Here is a 20073-nt window from a genome sequence, read left to right as displayed (position 1 = left end):
GTTCAAGCCATCCTCCTGCCTCAGCCTCCTGAGTCACTGGGATTACAGGTGCGCACCACCCCTCCTGGCTAATTTTTGTATTTTTAGTAGAAATAGGGTTTCGCCATGTTGGTCAGGCTGGTCTCAAACTCCTGATCCACCTGCCTTGGCCTCCCAAAGCGCTGGGATTACAGATGTGAGCCACTGCTTGCCCGGCGTATTATATTTTTCCTAAAACATATTAGGATCAAAGTTATTCTAGAAAACATATTAGGATCAAAGTTATTCCAGAAAAGATTTCCCCTAAAAACACTGGCTGATAGGAAACCAGTAAATGGAGTAAAGCGGACTGTCCTGCCACAGAGCAGGGCTGGACACAACCAAACACCGTCCTGATGAGGAGGCACATGGAGCGAGCAACAGCAGCCTGAATAACAGCACAGGCAGAAGACACACCCCTTAGGGCAGCAGCTCTCTCACAAAGGGCTCCATCTCAGATTCTGAGCAACGTGGACAGCAAGCACAGCAAACCCCATTTCCGCTCAGCTACATACACTGGGAAGTCAGATTTGCATTGCTGGGACTCCGCAGAGAATACACACTGCCAGGACAAGCAGTGACAAGGCCACCTCTCCTTTTTTGTGCAAGCCTAATCCTTCCTTTTCAGTGGAGTTACTAATTGCCACTTTTTAAAACTGCACAGTTTTTCTATGATCCGAGCGCAGAAATTATTTCTGCAGCATTTCTGCCGTACACCTATCAATAATATTCTCTGTAAACTCCAACACATCAGTTCCTCCCCGCAACCCCTCCCTCTCAGCTCCTCCTGCTGCAATCCACAGTAGCTCACGCCTAGGCCTCCTGCACAGTTCCTGTCCGTGACATCCCTTCACTCCTGCCCTGTGCTGGAATCTATTTTCTGGATCTTATGTTTTCCTCCTCTAGATTTATCCCTTTAGGTGATAGTTCTTGACTCATTATATATATGCATATATACGTTGGAAATGTGTTTTGTTACCCTCAGCATTTCCAGTGTTGCTATTGAGAAGGCCAGCGCCATTCTGGTTCTCGTTTGGAGCCACCGTTGGAAGTCAATGTCTGCATATGTGTACATCTGTCTCTGGAGGCTCTGCCCTGTTGCAATTATCTGTCTGCCTTTCTGCCTCTATCAGACTGCCTGGATTATTTTCTTGCCATTTTGTAACACGCATTGAAACTATGTCACATAAGTCTTCTTTTTCTTTTGTCAAAGCTTTTTGGGTAATCCAGTCCTCTGTATTTCCATATGAGTTTTAGAATGAGCTTATTAATTTCTACAGAAAGCCTGTTGGAATTCTGACTAGAATTGGAATGAATGTACAGACGAATTTTAGGGAGAATTTCTTTTTTTCTTTTTTTTTTTAGAGGGAGTCTCGTTCTGTCACCCAGGCTGGAGTGCAGTGGCATGATCTCAGCTCACTGCAACCTCTGCCTCCCGGGTTCAAGGGATTCTCCTACTTCAACCTCCTGAGTAGTTGGGATTACAGGCGCCCACCACCACACCCGGCTGATTTTTGTAATTTCTGGTAGAGATGGGGTTTCACCATGTTGGCCAGGCTGGTCTCAAACTTCTGGCCTCAAGCGATCCACCTGCTTTGGCCTGCCAAAGTGCTTGGATTACAGACATGAGCCACTGTGCCTGGCTGAGAATTTATTTCTTGATTTTTTTTTTTTTTTTTTTTTTTTGAGATGGAGTCTTGCTCTGTCGCCCAGGCTGGAGTGCAGTGGCCGGATCTCAGCTCACTGCAAGCTCCGCCTCCCAGATTTACGCCATTCTCCTGCCTCAGCCTCCCGAGTAGCTGGGACTACAGGCGCCCGCCACCTCGCCCGGCTAGTTTTTTTTTTTTTGTATTTTTTAGTAGAGACGGGGTTTCACGGGGTTAGCCAGGATGGTCTCCATCTCCTGACCTTGTGATCCGCCCGTCTCGGCCTCCCAAAGTGCTGGGATTACAGGCTTGAGCCACCGCGCCCAGCCTCTTGATTTCTTAACACCACCGAGTTTTCTGATCCATGAAAACAGTAAATCTTTTCATTTATTTAGGTCTTTAAAAATTTCTCTTAGCAGTGTTTGCAGTTGTCTGTATCTGTTCGGTATGCTTTATCAGAATACCACTGCCTAGGCAATTTATTAATATAAACATTAGAAGCTGGCTGGGAGCAGTAGCTCATGCCTGTAATCCCGGCACTTTGGAAGACTGAGGTGGGCAGATCACATGAGGCCAGGGGTTCAAGACCCATCTGGCCAACATGGCAAAACACTGTATCTAAAACCAAACTTTAGCCGAGTATGGTGGCACGAGAATTGCTTGAACCCAGGAGGTGGAGGCTGCAGTGAGCCGAAACTGTGTCACTGCACTCTAGCCTCAGTCACAGCGTGAGACTCTGTCTCCAAAAAAAAAGTTCATTTGGCTCACAGTTCTTCTGGAGGCTGGGAAGTCCTCCAGATCAAGGATCAAGAAGCCACATCTGGTGAGGGCCCTGACATAGCAGAAGGCATCACATTGCAAGAAAGAGCAGGACGGGGCCAAACTGGCTTTTATAACCAACTCGCACCCACAATAGAGACGTTGAGCCCATCTGTGAGCACTCGCGTCGTCTCCTGAAGGTCCCATCTCTCAACACTGTCTTACTGGGGCTTCAGTTTCTAACACGTGAACTCTGGGGCCACTTTGAATCAGAGCTATAGTTATCAGTATAGAGCGCACACTGTTTCATCAGCGTTCTGCCTTGGTATTTCCTGATTTTTGATACTATTGCAAATGGCAGTTTTTAAATGTCCTTTTTAATCATTCATTGCTGCCATAAAGAAACACAGTTGTTTCCTGAATACTAATCTTATTTCCTGAAACCTTATTATGCTTACTTCCACTAGTATTTTTGTAAATATACAATTTTGCTATAAAAATCAATCATGTTGCTGGTGAATAAACTCAAGTTTACTTGTTTCCAATCTGGAGTCCTTTTATTCATTTTCTTAAAAAAAAAAAAAAAGTTGTTTTTTTTTGTTTTTGTTTTTTTTTTGCCTTACAGAATTAGCTAGATCCTTCAGTATATTGTTGAATGAAAGTGGATGAAGAGAAATTTTATTTTTCCTGATCTAAGAGGAAAAAGTGTCATTCTTTTTACCTTTAAGTTTAATGGCAGTGGTAGGTTTGTAAAAGATGTCCTTTATGAGGCTGAAGGGCATTCTCTTCTATTCCAAGTTTGCTGAACACTTTTATCAGAAATGGATATTGGGTTCTGTCAAATGCCTTTTCTACACATACTGAGACAAACCCATGGCTCATCCTTTCTATTGTGTTAATACAGTAAATAACATCAATCGATTTTCAAACTTAAACCAATGAAATCCACTTAGTCATGACGTATCACCCTTTTTATACACTGTTGGATTCCAATTGCTAAAATCTTGCTAAGAATTTAACATTGGCCAGGCACAATGGCTCATGCCTGTAATCCTAGCAGTTTGGGAGGCTGAGGCAGAGGGATCACTTGAGCTCAGGAGTTTGAGGCCAGCCTGGCCAACATGGTGAAGTCTTGTCTCTACTAAAAATATAATAATTAGCCGGGCGTGGTGGTGCATGCCTATAATCCCACCTACTTGCGAGGCTGAGGCAGGAGAATTGCACGAACCCGGGAGGTGGCAGTTGCATGGAGCCAAGATGGCGCCACCGCACTCCAGCCAAGGCAACAAAGCAAGACTCCTCCAAAAAAAAAAAGAGAGAGAGAGAGAGGGGAAAAAACATTGGTACGTATTTGTTCATATCATCTTTTTAAAATCTGTACGGTGCCATCACCTCTCTCATTCTCAATACTGGTAATTTGTCTCCTTCCCATCCACAGCCACCTCCCCTCCCCGTCAGTCTGGCTACACGTTTATCCATTTTATTGATATTCTAAATGAATCTACTTTTGGTTGCAGTGATTTTCTCTGCTGCTTTTTTCCCCTATTTCATTTATTCCCATTTTGCTTTTTATTATTTCTTCTACTTACCTTGGATTTCATCCACTCTTCCCTTCTAGTTTATTAAGACGGCTTAGTTAAAGTCATTGATTTAAAATCTTTCTTTTCTTCTAATATGGTGTTTAATACCATAAGTTCTCCACCAAGTACTGCTTTAGCAGTATCCTACAAATATTGATGTTTTGAATTTTCATTCAGTTTAATATATTTTCTAAATCTTTTTATTTGTAAAGTGCTTTCTCTACTCTCCAAATATTTCCAGAGACCTCCTTGTGACTGCTTTCTAATTGAATTATATTACGGTCACGAGAACACATTTTGTACGATTTAAATCCTTTATTTATTTATTTTTTTTTGGATACAGAGTTTAGCTTTGTTGCCCAGGCTGGAGTGAAGTGGCATAATCTTGGCTCACTGCAACCTCCGCCTCCTGGGTTCAAGCAATTCTCTGCCTCAGACTCCCGAGTAGCTGGGATTACAGGCGCCTGCCACCATGCCTGGTTTATTTTTGTACTTTTAGTAGAGACGGGGTTTCACCATGTTGGCCAGGCTGGTCCTGATCTCCTGACCTCGTGATCCATCCTCCTCGGCCTCGCAAAGTGCTGGGATTACAGGCGTGAGTCACGACACCCAGCCTATTTATTTATTTTGAGAAGGAGTCTCGCTCTGTCACCCAGGCTGGCGTGCAATGGCGCAATCTCAGCTCACTGCAGCCTCCACCTCCCAGGTTCAAATGATTCTCCCACCTCAGCCTCCTGAGTAGCTGGGATTACATGTGCCTGCCACCACATCCAGCTAATTTTTACACTTTAAGACGGGGTTTCACCATGTTGGCCAGGCTAGTCTCGAACTCCTGACCTCAAGTGATCTGCCCGCCTCAGCCTCCCAAAGTGCTGGGATTACAGGTATGAGCCATTACACCCAGCCAACATTTTTGAGAATTTGTAAAAGTAGATCTCATGTGTCTTTAAAGAGAATGTATATTCTGCTGTTACTGTGTGGAGTGTCCTATAAACGTCTATTAGGTCAAGTTGGCTGATAGTTACGTTCAAATTTTTTATATCCTTACCGATTTTGTCTATTTTTTCTACCAATTACTGAGAGAAGTTTTGGAATCTCCAATTATAATTGAATTTTCCTGTTTCTTCTTGAAATCCTCTCAGTTTTTGCTTTGTGAATTTTGAAGCTGTTATTAGATATATAAATGTTTAGTTCTATTATATCAGCTTAACGAACTGGTCCTATTATCACGAAATAACAACCTTTCTCATTATCACTGATAGTATCTTTTAGCTCTGAAATCTAGTTTGTCTGCTGTTTATACAGCCAGTCCAGGTTTCTTTTAATTGTTAGCACACCTTTTCTATCCTTTTATTTTGACCTATTTTGTGGCTTTATGTTTTAAAGTAGATTTCTTGTAGGTAGGTCTGTTTTCATCAATCTTTTCTGCTTCTTCTGGACTAAGTATTTTGAGATTCCCTTTTATCTACTCAGTTGTTTGTTAAGCTAGAACTCTTTATATACTAACATGTTCACCTGTTGAAATTGTACACGTCAATGGGTTTTAGTATATTTAGAGTTGTGCAATCATAATCACAATCTAACTTTAGAACATTTATCATACCCAAAAGAAACCTTGTACCTAATAGCAATGACTCCCCATTTCAGCCGCTGCCCAACCCCAAACCTCAGGCAACCACCAATCTACTTTGTCTCCAAAGGTTTGCCTGTTCTGCTCATTAATCTAAATGGGACCACACAATATGCAGTGTTTTGCGAATGACTTTTTTCACTTAATGTTTTTGGGATTCATCCATGTTACAAGGTGTATCAGCGCTTTGTTTCTTAAACACTCAAACGATTATCTTTCAAAGAAATTTAGATAAGAAAGAACGCATCCCACAGGGGTCCCCAACCCCCAGGCCACGAACTGGTACCAGTCTGAGGCTTGTTAGGAAGCTTGTTAGGAACCGGCTGCACAGCAGGAAGTGAGTGGCAGGTGAGTGGGCATCGCTGCCTGAGCTCCGCCTCCTGTCAGATCAGCAGTGGCATTAGATTCTCATAGCGTGAACCCTACTGTGGACGGCGCACGCGAGGGGTCTAGGCTGTGTGCTGCTTATGAGAATCTAATGGCTGATGACCTCAGGTGCTGGGTCTGTGGAAAAACTGTCTTCCATGAAACCAATCCCCGGTGCCAAAAAGGTCGGGAACCACTGATGAACCACTTCCAGTGCTTTTCATTCTTTCCCGTAAGTCCACATTTCCATCTGACATCACCTTCCTTCTGCCTGAAGGGCTTAGTTTAACATTTTTTGTAGTATGTCTGCTGACGACACACTCTTTCAGCTTTTATGCATTTAAAATTCTGTTTCCTCCTTTGTTTTGGAAAGACACTTTCAAGAGTATAGAATTCCAGGCTGACAGATTTTTTTCTCTTTTAAATACTTGAAAGATGATGTTCCTTGTCTTCCGGCTTGCATTGTTACTTAGATATAGTCTGTGATCTCTCTATCTTTGTCCTCTATATGTAGTGAGTCTTTTTTTTCTGGTAGCTTTTAAAATTTTCTCCATCACTGTTTTTCTTGTTTATTTCTTCGGGTTTGAAACAGGGTCTCGCTCTGACACCCAGGCTGGAGTGCAGTAGTGCGATCTCGGCTCAGTGAGATCTGCAGCCTTAACCTCTGGGCACAAGCAATTCTCCTGCCTCAGCCTCCCCAGTCCTGGGAGTATAGGTGCATACCACCTTGCCCAGATCATTTTTCTTACTTTTTTTTTTTGTTATTTTGCAGGGATGGGGTTTCGCCACGTTGCCCAAGCTGGTCTCGAACTCCTGGGCTCAAGTGATCTTCCCACGTTGGCCTCCCAAAATCCTAGGATTAGAGGCCTGAGCCACTGCGCCCGGCCCTATCACTGGTTTTAAACAATTTGATTACTGTAAGCCTTGGTGTAGTTTTCATGTTTCCTATGCTCAAATTTTGTTAGATTTCTTGAATCTGTGGGTTTACAGTTTTCATTAAATTTGGAAAATTTTAAGCCATTTTTCAAAAAAGTATGAGGATATTTAAGCTGGTTTTTATTGGATATGTTTGCTTAGAGAGTCTCTGTAATTTACCTGTTGATTTTCTTTCTTTTCCTCACCCCTGTGCCTAGGTTGCTGCCTCCTTTCCAGCACTAAATGGCACCGTAAGTCCAGGTTTGCCTTGGTTCTAGCAGAGTGCAGCCCATCCTAAACGGGAGCGAGGTGCCCCAGAGGGGATACTCTGGCAGCAGTACAGGCAGGGTGCTGTGGAATAAACCTCCTACAACACGGTGGTGCTGAACAGCCGCTCTATGTGGCATCCCCTCTGGCTGAGTTACACGGCAGGGTTTCCAAGGCTGGGAAACGTAATCCCACCTCCCTCCTTTGCCTCTGGCTGCCCTCAGGGGAGTTCTCCCTTTGGGCACTCCCTATGCCTCCTGTGGGCTAAGGCAGGGACAGGCCTCCTGCCAGGGAACCCAAGATGGTGGGGAAGGTGGTTGTCCTCTTCAATCTCACTTTTTCCCATGTAGAAACTGTAAACTGGGGGAGATTTTCCCACACTCAGTGCCAGGCGGACTGGGGGAAGGGGTGTTGCAGATACAGAAGTCCGATTCTTACAGCATGCTTGCAGTTCTTTCATTTCTCTGTGCCCCTATCTCATATTTGAGTTCTTGGATATTGCTGGCGATCATCTTAGTGCTGTATGTTCTTGGTTTTCTGTGGTGGGAACGGCAGAGTGAGCGAAGCCAGTGTGCTTCTATACCACCACTTAAGAGCTAGAAGTCGCTATTTCCTTAATTGTCATTAGTTAGATCTTTTAACTGTTATCTTTTCTCTCATATGTTCCATCTTTGTATTGCTGTTTAATTCTTTGGGATTTTATTTTCTTTTTTTATTTGAGACAGAGTCTTGCCCTGTCACCCAGGCTGGAGTGCAATGGTGCAATCTCGGCTCGCTGCAACCTCAGCCTCCCAGGTTAAAGTGATTCTCCTGTCTCAGCCTCCCAAGTAGATGGGATTACAGGTGTACGCCACCAAGCCCAGCAGCTACTTTTTGTATTTTTAGTAGAGACGGGATTTCACCATGTTAGCCAGGCTGGTTTCGAACTTCTGACCTCAAGTGATCCACACACCTGGGCCTCCCAAAGTGCTGGGCTTACAGGCTTGAGCCACCACTCCAGCTGGGAGAATGTTCTTGATTATCTCCCACTCTTCTTTCTGTTGCTATCTTTTGTTTGTTTTGGTAATTTTAGATGTTGATATTCCAAGAATTAGTTTTCCATTGTTCTCTGTTCATTCTTTCTCTGCGAACTCTTTTCTTGTTTCATGGATTCCTTTATCTCCTCTCTCTCTGAAGGTCACACAGTATGTGTGTGTGCGCACGCTGGGGTTTTGGGGTTGTTTTCTCCTTACACTATTTAAGTTCCTGTTTTTATCCCTATTGTTTTGGACTCTCCTTCTCATTTATAAAGGGTTTTTCATAAATGTCTGGTGATCCTTTACTGTCTACTCACACAGAAAAGTATTAAAAAGCTAACTGGGAGATAAGCCAACCTTAACACTAAAGATAAGGACAGCATGCAAGGTACCTAAAGTATTTTTTCTCCAGGCCATTGTTTATCCAGAGAAAAATCCTCCAATCTCCTGTCTGAGGGCTATGAGTCAGGCTACAAGTATTCTGAAAGCAGGATGGGGAAAGGAGATGAAAATGCTGACTTGCATGGAAGTCACCTTCTTTATTCTGGGGCTTCAACTTTTCCTGACTCCCCTGATAAGAACAGAGGCTTCTCTGGTTTAATTTCCCTTGAAATAAATGTAAATGTCAGTTTATTCTTTTTTCCTTCCAGAGAATGGGGGTTACATTTACGTGGATTGTGGGGTGTAAAGGAGGAGTCCTGGCGGGCCTCTGACACTTTCTGTGTTGATTTTCAACTAATCCCCCTTCTTTTCAGCATGTGTATTACATCCCACCCCTACTCTGACACAGTATTGTGTGACTCTAAATCTTGAGCTTCCGGAATTTTTACATGGGAAACTTGGTCCCCTTCTCACAGATTCCCCTCTGCTAACACTTAGGTTATGTGTTTCTCTGTCCTACTGAGTCAGGTGCCAATTTTCCACCACTTCCGCCTTCCAAATGTGTACCGAGGCCTCTTTCACACTACTATCTCCTCTTTTTCTCCTTGACCTTGTGTGCGTATGTATATACATATATGTGTTTTATTTTTTTCTTCTGTCATTTTAGTTGAATCTCGGGAGGGAGAGTAAATAGAACGCCTCTGTATGTGGTCAACATGCTGTGTTTAACCTGAAGATTCTTCTAATATCAAAGAGTTAAAAATCATGCTGTTTGGTAAGTCTGTACATATAAAACTGGAAATGTTACCATATGCTACTCTTTGTTTACCATGGTACTACTAATTTAGTATTGGTAGGAAACACAATAATACTTATTTAACTAGTAATGACAGATTGATGCTCAAATGTCCACCCCCTCTCTAGGCACATAACTTAGAAGAGATCTGGTCACAGTGACGGGGAAGGGAATACTGGTTATGGAAAGGAGCAGAGGGAAATGAAATTGTTAAGTCTGGATTATCTTTACTGAAACACACAATTATTAACATATCTATCATAAATTACTTTTCTCTCAATTTTCACTAGACTTTGAGTAATTTGAGGTCATGCGCTCAACATTTCTTTATGTCCCTTGGCTTCTAACGGAATATCCCATATACAGGAGAAAATATTTGTTGGTTAATGATAAACTAGTAGTTTACAATTTAACGTACTATGATTATATGTGTTCTTTCTTTTAAAAAAAAATCTGCTCAGCATCCTACTTCTGGAAACTTCCCTCACCCTTCCTCTATGCAGATAGTTGGGAAAGATGCCATTTTCTTACATGACTATGGTCACAGATGACTGGTCCAAGGTGGACATTTAATTCAAGCCAGGTCAACACAGCTTCCCACATACCCTCGGGCAACTGGTTCAGGGGCAGCTACCTCAGCAGCTAAGCCAGACTCAGCTCCCTCAGAATCAGTCTATCACCAGTGACTAAAGTTATAAGAAACTGAGCCCAGGAATTATATTTCTTAACACATAGAAAAAAAACATTCTGAAATAAGAAATATAAAATAAGAAAGAAATATAAAGAAGGGTGAGAGATATCCAGCAAGAGAACTCCTGCTCCCTGCTGTGTCTGAGGCCTAGTCAATATTCTTCAACTTGGAAATGTTAAGAGTTTAGAGAAATATATTAAAGTTTCATATATGATGGAAGTATAGAGTAAAAAGTTAAAGGAAAAGACACAAAAATGATTAAGTAGAGCTTGAGATAGAGTCACATTCCTTCATTCAAAATAAACATAATATCCTAAAAATCTGTTTAATTCCATTTGTTTTTACGTAACACACATACAGGTACTCTGTATATTTTAATAGTCTCAATGGGAAAAGGAAGGGATATTAGAAACAGTGTCTAAAACAAAAAGATACCAACGCATATCTTGAATTGACCAATGTGCTGGAAGGACAATGTGCTGGAAGGACAATGTGCTGGAAGGATATTGCTATATAAACAGAATGTCTTTGATACTGTTATATGTAACAACTCTAGAAGCCCAGAAATAGAGGGCCAATCAAAATAAATTTATGTAGATGTGGGGGTTCAGTCTGGATGGCAGAAGAAATTATAGAAATAGAAAAAAGCGAACCTTCTTGGAAGGCCGGGGAGTTCTGGATAGCTTCAAATAGTTTGGCTGAAGGCAGCCAGATTCTCTTTTCAGGAGCCAGAGAGCTTAAGGTGCAGATACAAAGGAATATAAAGTAGTTTATTTAAAGAGCTTGTTTACTCATGTGGTCCTAAGACTAACCTTTGATCATTTGTGGGCAAGATGGCCCTCTCCAGGGTGGAGGTGACCAGGTTAATTACCCACAGGTGTGTTGACTCAAGCCTTTGTCAATTAATCTATACTAAATAAATGCAAGCTTCATTGGCTAGTCGAGGCCGGTGGTTGCAACATTTTTTTTTTTTTTTGAGACAGAGTCTGGCTCTGTCCCCCAGGCTGGAGTGCAGTGGTGGGATCTCCGCTCACTGCAAGCTCTGCCTCCCGGGTTCACACCATTCTCTTGCCTCCCCCATTCTCTTGCCTCAGCCTCCCGAGTAGCTGGGACTACAGGTGCTCACCACCACGCCCGGCTAATTTTTTGCATTTTTAGTAGAGATGGAGTTTCACCGTGTTAGCCAGGATGGTCTCAATCTCCTGTCCTCGTGATCCGCCCACCTCAGCCTCCCAAAGTGCTGGGATTACAGGCGTGAGCCACTGCATCTGGCTGGTTGCAACTCTCTACAGCACTCTCCTGGGAGTCTGTAAGCAGCCCGGACTCCCAGTTGGACTGACAAGCGTAACATCTGTGTCAATGTAAGTTATTAATCTGTCATTGGGACAGGGTCTGCGGGACAGACCCATGCATGTGGACACCTTAGCCTTGGAGAAATCTGAAATCTGTTCATGTTTCATAAAATAAAAATAGGTCAACTTCCCACTTCTGTTTATCAAACACAACCATCCACAGGAGGTTCACCGGGCAACCAGATCACCTGATGGGAAGTAATGGACCAGGGTAAAAAACTTATTTTAATAAAATGAACGATTTAACTAGTGTCCTAGGGGAAAAAAAGATTCTTAGAATCATCTTCCAACTTCATTAGACAACAAAACAGCAGCAGGCAGGCAGCAACCTTCAGCCAAGAGGCAGAGACCCTGAGTCACATGTTGACAAAAGGCACTGAAAAGAATCCTAAGTAGGCTGCTGTCACGTTCTCCAGGGCCACTACCTTTTAGACTACTTCGAGCTAGTCTAAGGCTAAACAAACAAAAGAAACCCCTTATCTGTTTAAAAGGAAGACTCTTCTGTTTCTAGTCTAACCATAAGCAATTCCTTCTTTGTTCTTTTGACATGCTATAGCTTCAAATTCCACCACACAGCAGAGAAACGGGTCCCCAGCCCCTGGGCCATGGACCAGTATAGGTCGATGGCCTGTTAGGAACTGGGCAGCCCAGCAGGAGGTGAGCAGTGAGGAGTGAGCATCACCGCCTTAGCTCCGCCTCCTGTCAGATCAGTGGCAGCATGAGATTCCTATAGGAGCACGAACCCTATTGTGAACTATACATGTGAGGGATCTAGGTTGCACACTCCTTATGAGCATCTAACTAACGTCTGATGATCTGAGGTGGAAGAGTTTCATACCAAAACCACCCCCCCGCTAGCCCCATAGAAAAATTGTTTTCCAGCCAGGTGCGGTGGCTCACGCCTGTAGTCCCAGCACTTTGGGAGGCCAAGGTCGGCAGATCACCTGAGGTCAGGAGTTCAAGACCAGCCTGGCCAACATGGTGAAACCCCGTCTCTACTAAAAATACCAAAAAAGTATCCAGGCCTCATGGCAGGTGCCTGTAATCCCAGCTACTTGGGAGGCTGAGGCAGGAGAATCGCTTGTACCCAGGAGGCGAAGGTTGCAGTGAGCTGAGATCACACCATTGCATTCCAGCCTGGGCAACAAGATGAAACAAAAAATAGATAAAAAAAAAAAAATTATTTTCCAGGAAACCATCCCCCCCAGTGCCAAAAAGGTTGGGGCCCACTCCTCTAGGAAATAGGCAGAGAAGTATGGGCTACTATTATTAATCTTAGAATTCAGTTTTTTATTGTATTTATTTATTCACTTATTTTGAAACGAGTCTCGCTCTGTCGCCCAGGCTGGAGTGCAGTGGCGCGATCTTGGCTCACTGCAAGCTCCGCCTCCCGGGTTCACACCGTTCTCCTGCCTCAGCCTCCTCAGTAGCTGGGACTACAGGCGCTCGCCACCACGCCCGGCTAATTTTTTTGTATTTTTAGTAGAGACGGGGTTTCACCGTGTTAGCCAGGATGGTCTCCATCTCCTGACCTCGTGATCCGCCCGCCTCAGCCTCCCAAAGTGCTAGGATTACAGGCGTGAGCCACTGCGCCCGGCCAGAATTCAGTTTTTTAAATTAGAAAGGTTGTTTACAGATCGAAGTCATAACCAACCAGAAGTGAAGGTGCTTATAGGTTGAATAACTAGATGTGAAAATTGCTTTAGTTAATAAAGACAATATTATTTAACTCTGGCTGTATGAATAAAGCTTATTTTAAAAAGTCAAATGGCTCATTGACATTTTCATTATTAAAACTAGTAGACTAGGCCGGGCGTGGTGGCTCAAGCCTGTAATCCCAGCACTTTGGGAGGCCGAGACGGGTGGATCACGAGGTCAGGAGATCGAGACCATCCTGGCTAACACGGTGAAACCCCGTCTCCACTAAAAATATAAGAAAATTAGCCGGGCGAGGTGGTGGCGCCTGTAGTCCCAGCTACTCGGGAGGCTGAGGCAGGAGAATGGCGTGAACCCGGGAGGCGGAGCTTGCAGTGAGCCGAGATCGCGCCACTGCACTCCAGCCTGGGCGACAGAGCGAGACTCCGTCTCAAAAAAAAAAAAAAAAAAAAAAAAAAAAAAAAAAAAAACTAGTAGACTAGTTAGGACATTTCTCACTTGGGCTACTGCAAAAACCTCCTAACTAGTTTCCAACTTCACTCTCACACTTTGAACAAAACCTATTTTCTGTAAGCCTATTATTCTCTCCTATCTAAAACAGAGAGGTGGCCAGGTCTTTCCCCTGTTTAAAAATCTGTAATGGTTCCCCAGGAAACAGGATAAAATCTGAGCTCTGTAGCATAGAATACAAGGCCCTTTATGACCTGGTCACTGCCTACCTACCTCTTCAGCCTCTTCTGCTGTCTGCAGTGCCTACACACACCCTTCTGCAATTCTCCCTCCTTCCCTCTCTGCTTTCCAGTAACACAGGACGGCCCTCAGCTCCACGGACGTGCTACGATCCCTCCTGCAGGTGGGCCACTGAAGCAAGCTCTTCCCCAGGCATGGAACACACTTTGTAGTTGTCGTTGCCCTTACTCATGCTGCAGTCGTCAGCTCTATTATCATTTCCTTAGGAAGCCTTCCCAGGCATTCCAGATTAGACAGACGTCTTACGCTACCTTGGTACCACAGCTTGTAATTCCATAGCCTGTAATTCCATACCATGGTTGTAGATTGCTGTCACGGGAGCAGGGACACTATCTGCTTTGCTTGTCACTTATCTCTGATTATTCACATAGTACACACATTAGCAAGCATGGAAAAAAGATTTGTTCCATCAAGTTGCCCTAAAAAGGCATGATCGGAAAGGATTTCTAATTTTCTCAAGTTTTTCAGTGACACCAATTAAAACCAGTAACGAATAACTGAAAACATCCTAGAGTCTTTCTTTTCTTTTTATAAAAATATTAGCTGTTTTTTATTTTTTTTTTGTAAGGAAAGCAGTAAGGGATGTAAATTTTTCAGTGGAATAAAATGAATTATCTCTAGATCAGGCCTTACATTAGAGACGGCAAAAATCTTGAGGTCGTTACGATTTTTTAAAAATAGAAATACAATTGTTTGCCTTTTAGACTCTTCTGTTTCAAGACGATGTACTGAGCACATACTGTAGTCCTCTCCCTTCTACACAAAATCCGAGTATTTCACAGAATAAAATTCACGAGGAATGCTCAAGAACAAAAAGCAATTAGGATAAGACCAGGGAGACAAGCAGCGCTTAGGATGTCGGTGGGAGAATACTTCTGCAAACCGCTGCAGGTGGCTGAAACTAGAAGCGAGGAGGGTGAAAATGGGGGGACCCAGAGGCAACAACTAGGGTGATGAACGGGATAATCCAGTAAGAGCAGCAGAGCAGGTTATTTCTATGTTCACAAAAGCACGGATATGCACACACCACACGGTTCTCCCTCATTCCTAATGCCGAAATCTGGGCCCAGTGACTGGGCTGTGTTTCAGCTTCCAGGTAGGACCAGTAAGTGTAAGAGGAAAAGGAGGTAGAGCTCCAGGGACAGGAGAAATCAAGAAGCATCCTGCCCTCCCAACATTCCACACATCTCTTTGTCTCTCTGAGACTGAAGACGACATGCAACTAAACTTCCCTGTAAACAGGCTACACAGAGGCTCTGCAGATTCTCCACCCTCAGTTACAAAGATGGATGCAATTCTCCCCTATTTGTCCTACAAAATCTATACAATTCTTTTTCTTTTTTTGAGACAATCTCGCTCTGTTGCCCAGGCTGGAGTGCAGTGGCGCAATCTCTGGCTCACTGCAAGCTCCGCCTCCCAGGTTAACGCCATTCTCCTGCCTCAGCCTCCCGAGTAGCTGGGACTACAGGCGCCGCCACCGCGCCCGGCTAGTTTTTTGTATTTTTAGTAAAGAGGGGGTTTCACCGTGTTAGCCAGGATGGTCCCCATCTCCGGACCTCGTGATCCGCCTGCCTTGGTCTCCCAAAGTGCTGGGATTACAGGTGTGAGCCACTGCGCCCGGCCCAAGAATCAAAGTAGCCACAGGTTTTTCTTTGTTGCTGTTAAAGTACATGATAAACAGATTCTAAAATTTATAGAAAAAGCTGAAGAAGAATCTGGTTAAGAAATTTGTTCTATCAGACATTAACAATAATTATTTAAGAGCCAAGTGTGGTAGCTCACACCTGTAATCCCAGCACTTTGGGAGGCCAAGGCTGGCAGATAGTTTGGGCCCCAGAGTTTGAGACTAGCCTCGGCAACATACAAAAATACAAAAATTAGTTTTTTTATATATATATATATATATATATAAAATACAAAAAGTAGTTGGGTGTCGTGCACCTGTAGTCCCAACCACTTGAAAGGTAAGGCAGGAGGATCACTTGAATCTGGGAGGTGGAGGTTGCAGTGAACCAAGACACATCACTGCACTCACTCCAGCCTGGGTCACAGAGTGAGGCTCTGCCTCCAAAAAAAAAAAAAAAAAAAATTATATAGCAATCAAGACAGGGTGCTATTATTAGCTCAGGTACAGACAACCTAATGGAATAAAATAGAGAACACAGGAACAGACTCTCACATGGAAACTTGATAAATAATGGTGTTATAGGTCAGTGGGGAAACAGAAGACTCAATAAATGGTCGGGGATACTATCCAAGTTTAAAGAAATAAGTGAAAGTGAATCTTTTCACAGACATACAAAAATAAAATCCAGATAGCTCAAAGATTTAAAGTGCAAAAGGCAAGCTATAGAAAAAATATAGGAAAAAGTCTTTATGACCCCAAGTTAGACAAAAATTTCTTAAAAAACAAAAACCTCGAACCATAAAAGAGAAATTGAGGCCAGGCACGGTGGCTCATGCCTGTACTCCTAGCACTTTGGGAGGCCGAGGCAGGTGGATCACGAGGTCAGAAGTTCAAGACCAGCCTAGCCAAGATGATGAAACACTGTCTCTACTAAAAATACAAAAATTAGTTGGGCGCAGTGGCAGGCACCTGTAATCCCAGCTACTCGGGAGGTTGAGGCAGGAGAATCGATTGAACCTGGTGGGACGGAAGCTGCAGAGAGCCAAGATTGAGCCACTGGACTCCAGCGTGGGTGACAGAATGAGACTCTGTCTCAAAAGAAAAAAAGAAATTAATTCCATTATATCAAAATTAATAACTTCTATTCATTAAAATATACTACTAAAAGGGTAAAAAGGCCAATCACATCCTGGAAGACTATCTTTAACATCATATGATTGACAAAAGATTAGTTTATAGACTAAAAGGAATGTTTATTAATAGAAAACGAAAAAGTTAACAACCCAGTAGAAAAATGGATTAAAGACCTTGATATGGTTTGGTTGTGTCCCCACCCAAATCACATCTTGAATTCTCACGTGTTGTGGGAGGGAGCCGGCAGGAGTAACTGAATCATGGGCAGGTCTTCACAAGATCTCCTGGTTTTAAAAGGGGGAGTTTCCCTGCACAAGCTCTCTCTCGTTGCCTGCCGTCATCCCTGTAGGACATGACTTGCTCCTCCTTGCCTTCTGCCATGATTGTGAGGCCTCCCAGCCATGTGAAACTGTAAGTCCAATAAACCCTTTTTCTTGTATAAATTATTCAGTCTTGTATAAATTTATCAGCAGCATGAAAACTGACTAATATAGATAGCGAACAGGTATTTCTTTCTCTTGAAGAGATATTTCACAGAAAGCACACAGGAATGGTCAATTAACCTGAAAAGATGCTCAGTTTTTTGAGTAATCAGGGAAAGGCAAATTTAAACCACAACGAGCTACTATTTCACCCCTCCCAGAGCTGCCGAGGGTGTTCGGCAATGGGAACCCTCATGTCCTGTGGGTGAGAATGTACACTAAAAACTTTTAGAAAACAATCTGACAAACCTAGTCAAGTCACACACGGGAACAGCCTGTAACCCAGCAATTCTAATCCTAAATATATACCTCTGAAGGACCTTTAAATCTTTAAGCCAGGACAGACACCAAGAAATACATTTTATATCCTGACTCAGTATACACATAACTAAAACAAAGTCTTTCATAAGACAACGTTTTTACTGGGTGCACAATACTCTGATTACATTATTCTATTTCATTTAGTGTTGTCCACTACACAGATTTCAAAACCCCCCAGTGCACTGGTTTTTAATATGAGCTGCACATCAGAATCATCTGAGGTATTAAAAAAATTAAAAACAAAACCAAAACTGATGCCCAGGGTAAGCCCCTAAAGATGCTGATTGCTGATTCAACTGGAATGAGATGGAGTTTGAGCACAGAGTTATTAAGCTTCCCAGGGGATTCTAATTAGCAATTCAAGAACTAAACTAACAGATCGCCTGAAGCTTGAGAAGCTTTGCCCCAGAGAAATACCTCAACACATCCAGTAAGATGTATGTTCAAGACTATCCACAGCAGCACTACTCATGAAAACAACCCAAATGTCTACAGATAGGAGACTGGCTAAATAAACTGCAGTATATTTACAGTGCAGCAATACACAGCAGTGAAAGTGAACAAACTGCACCATACACATCAACAACTCTCAAAAGCATAAAGCTGAGTGAAAAGGATGTGGAAAAAATAAAGACAGCATAATTCCATTCATAAAAGGTTCCCAAACAGGCATGCCTAAACCACAGATATTTGAGGGTGAATAGATACGTCATAAAATTACAATAAAAATGCAGAATTCAGAATGGTGCATATTGGGGACAAAGAGAAGGACAGGATGGGGCATAGCAGATGGGGACTTCAGAGGTACTGATAAAATTCTAGGCTGGGTGGTTGGTACAAGGATGTTTTATATATATATACATAGATACACATTTTTTTTTTTGAGACAGAGTCTCACTCTGTCCCCCAGGCTGCAGTGCAGTGCCACGATCTTGGTTCACTGCAACCTCCACCTCCCAGGTTCAAGTGATTCTCCTGCCTCAGCCTCCTGAGTAGCTGGGATTACAGACACACCACCATTCCCAGCTAATTTTTTGTACTTTCAGTAGAGATGGAGTTTCACCATGTTGGCCAGGCTGGTTTTGAACTCCTGACCTCAAGTGATCTGCCCGCCTCAGCCTCCCAAAGTGCTAGGATTAACAAGTGTGAGCCCCCGTGCCCAGCCTATATAAATATATACTATATATATTACATATACACTATATATACTACACATATATTATATATATATACTATATACAGTATGCATATATATAGACTATATACTATATAGATAATATACTATTGCGTCTATTATGTCAACACAAAGTAAAAAAGCCAAATTCAATTTGACAGTGGTTATGGCCTATATCTGGGTGTATCCATTTGTCAAAACTGTGTAATTAGTATCTGTGCATTTTGATAACTGTAATTTTATCTAAAAAATAAGTGGAGGCAGGATGTTGAAATTAGGTGACAGCATTGATTTACACTATTCTGTCTACTTTGAATTTATTTAACATTTTCAATAACAGAAATTTTTTTAAGAGAAAGAAAAAAAAAGGATAAGGCAAAGTTCATTTTTAGAGAACTTGTAAAGTTTTGAGACCAGCACTCAAAAGTTATTAGATGTTGACAGTAAACACAATAAAACGAAGACTTCAGAAATCACCAACAAAAACTGAATGAATATCAATTACAGATATAAAGAACTGATAACCCTAAATGCAATTAGAGTCCCCGCTAGGAAACCAGTATGTTCACTCCCCCTTTCTTAGGGGGACATTGAGTTGGCTACAGCAGGTAAGTAATTTGGGGAGAAAGAAATGGAAAGGAGGAGTAGAGGAGGATAAAACTGGAAGATTCTCAAAATGACCAGAGATGGGAGCGCTCTCCTGCATTTACGTAAACGCAGTTCAATTTGCTCACAAACCCTTCCATTACCCAAAATCAACCACCAGACTGTCCACACTTTCTGTTTCGTTTTACCATCTTTTCCCTTTTCCAATGCCGTCCCCAAGTATACTTTATCTTGAGAATTCCCCTACTCTGCCCTTGATTCTAGCTCTCCATAGGGAAGTAATAACAACTCTTTCAGCGATTTTTTCTGGTGTTAACCTTTATCTTTTTTTTTCCTGACCTCCATAATTTTAAAGACCATGTTCACATTGCCATTTTTAGGTCTTCCCACTTTAAATATACTGACTTACTACTCCAATACACACTTCATTGCCTTCTTCCCATGCAATTTTTGGTTCATTGCTTCATCTTCCTCTTTAACCTTTACCTAATCCAGCCTAAGTACATTTTTCATTCTCAAATGTGTCAAACACACACCTTATCACTTCCTTTAAATAAACTTTAAAAACATACTTCCATTAAGGCCTTTCAGTTATAACTTCACAAGAAATCTTAATAAAACAAAATTAGAAAGAGGTGATATACAATGAAATGAATAGGTTTTCAACTGTTCCATGATTACACTCTATGAATCTAAATTCTCCAAGACTTGATTCTTCATTAATACTAACTCAAATTCTCACTGATTATCTCACTTAAATGTGTATTAAGGCGTATTACATACAAAGCACCATTCATCTTCTACTTGGGTTTACCTCTCCATGTAGAATATTAAGAGGTATATCTTTATCTTCGCATATATATATATTTCCAGCCATCAGAGCCATATCACCATGTTTAAGGTGAT

The 20073-nt window shown here is 42.4% G+C and overlaps 1 protein-coding gene across 2 annotated transcripts in view; it reads right to left on the bottom strand.

Moving 5' to 3' along the window:
* PAK2 (p21 (RAC1) activated kinase 2) overlaps positions 1 to 20073 on the bottom strand; it is a 92407-nt gene that overhangs the window by 29572 nt on the left and 42762 nt on the right. The gene's annotated exons all lie outside the window — the stretch shown is intronic.

This window comes from Macaca fascicularis, chromosome 2 (assembly GCF_037993035.2).
Source record: "Macaca fascicularis isolate 582-1 chromosome 2, T2T-MFA8v1.1".
NCBI lineage: Eukaryota > Metazoa > Chordata > Mammalia > Primates > Cercopithecidae > Macaca > Macaca fascicularis.
The sequence above is the reverse complement of the archived record's forward strand: the minus strand, read 5'-3'. Positions and strand labels throughout refer to the sequence as shown.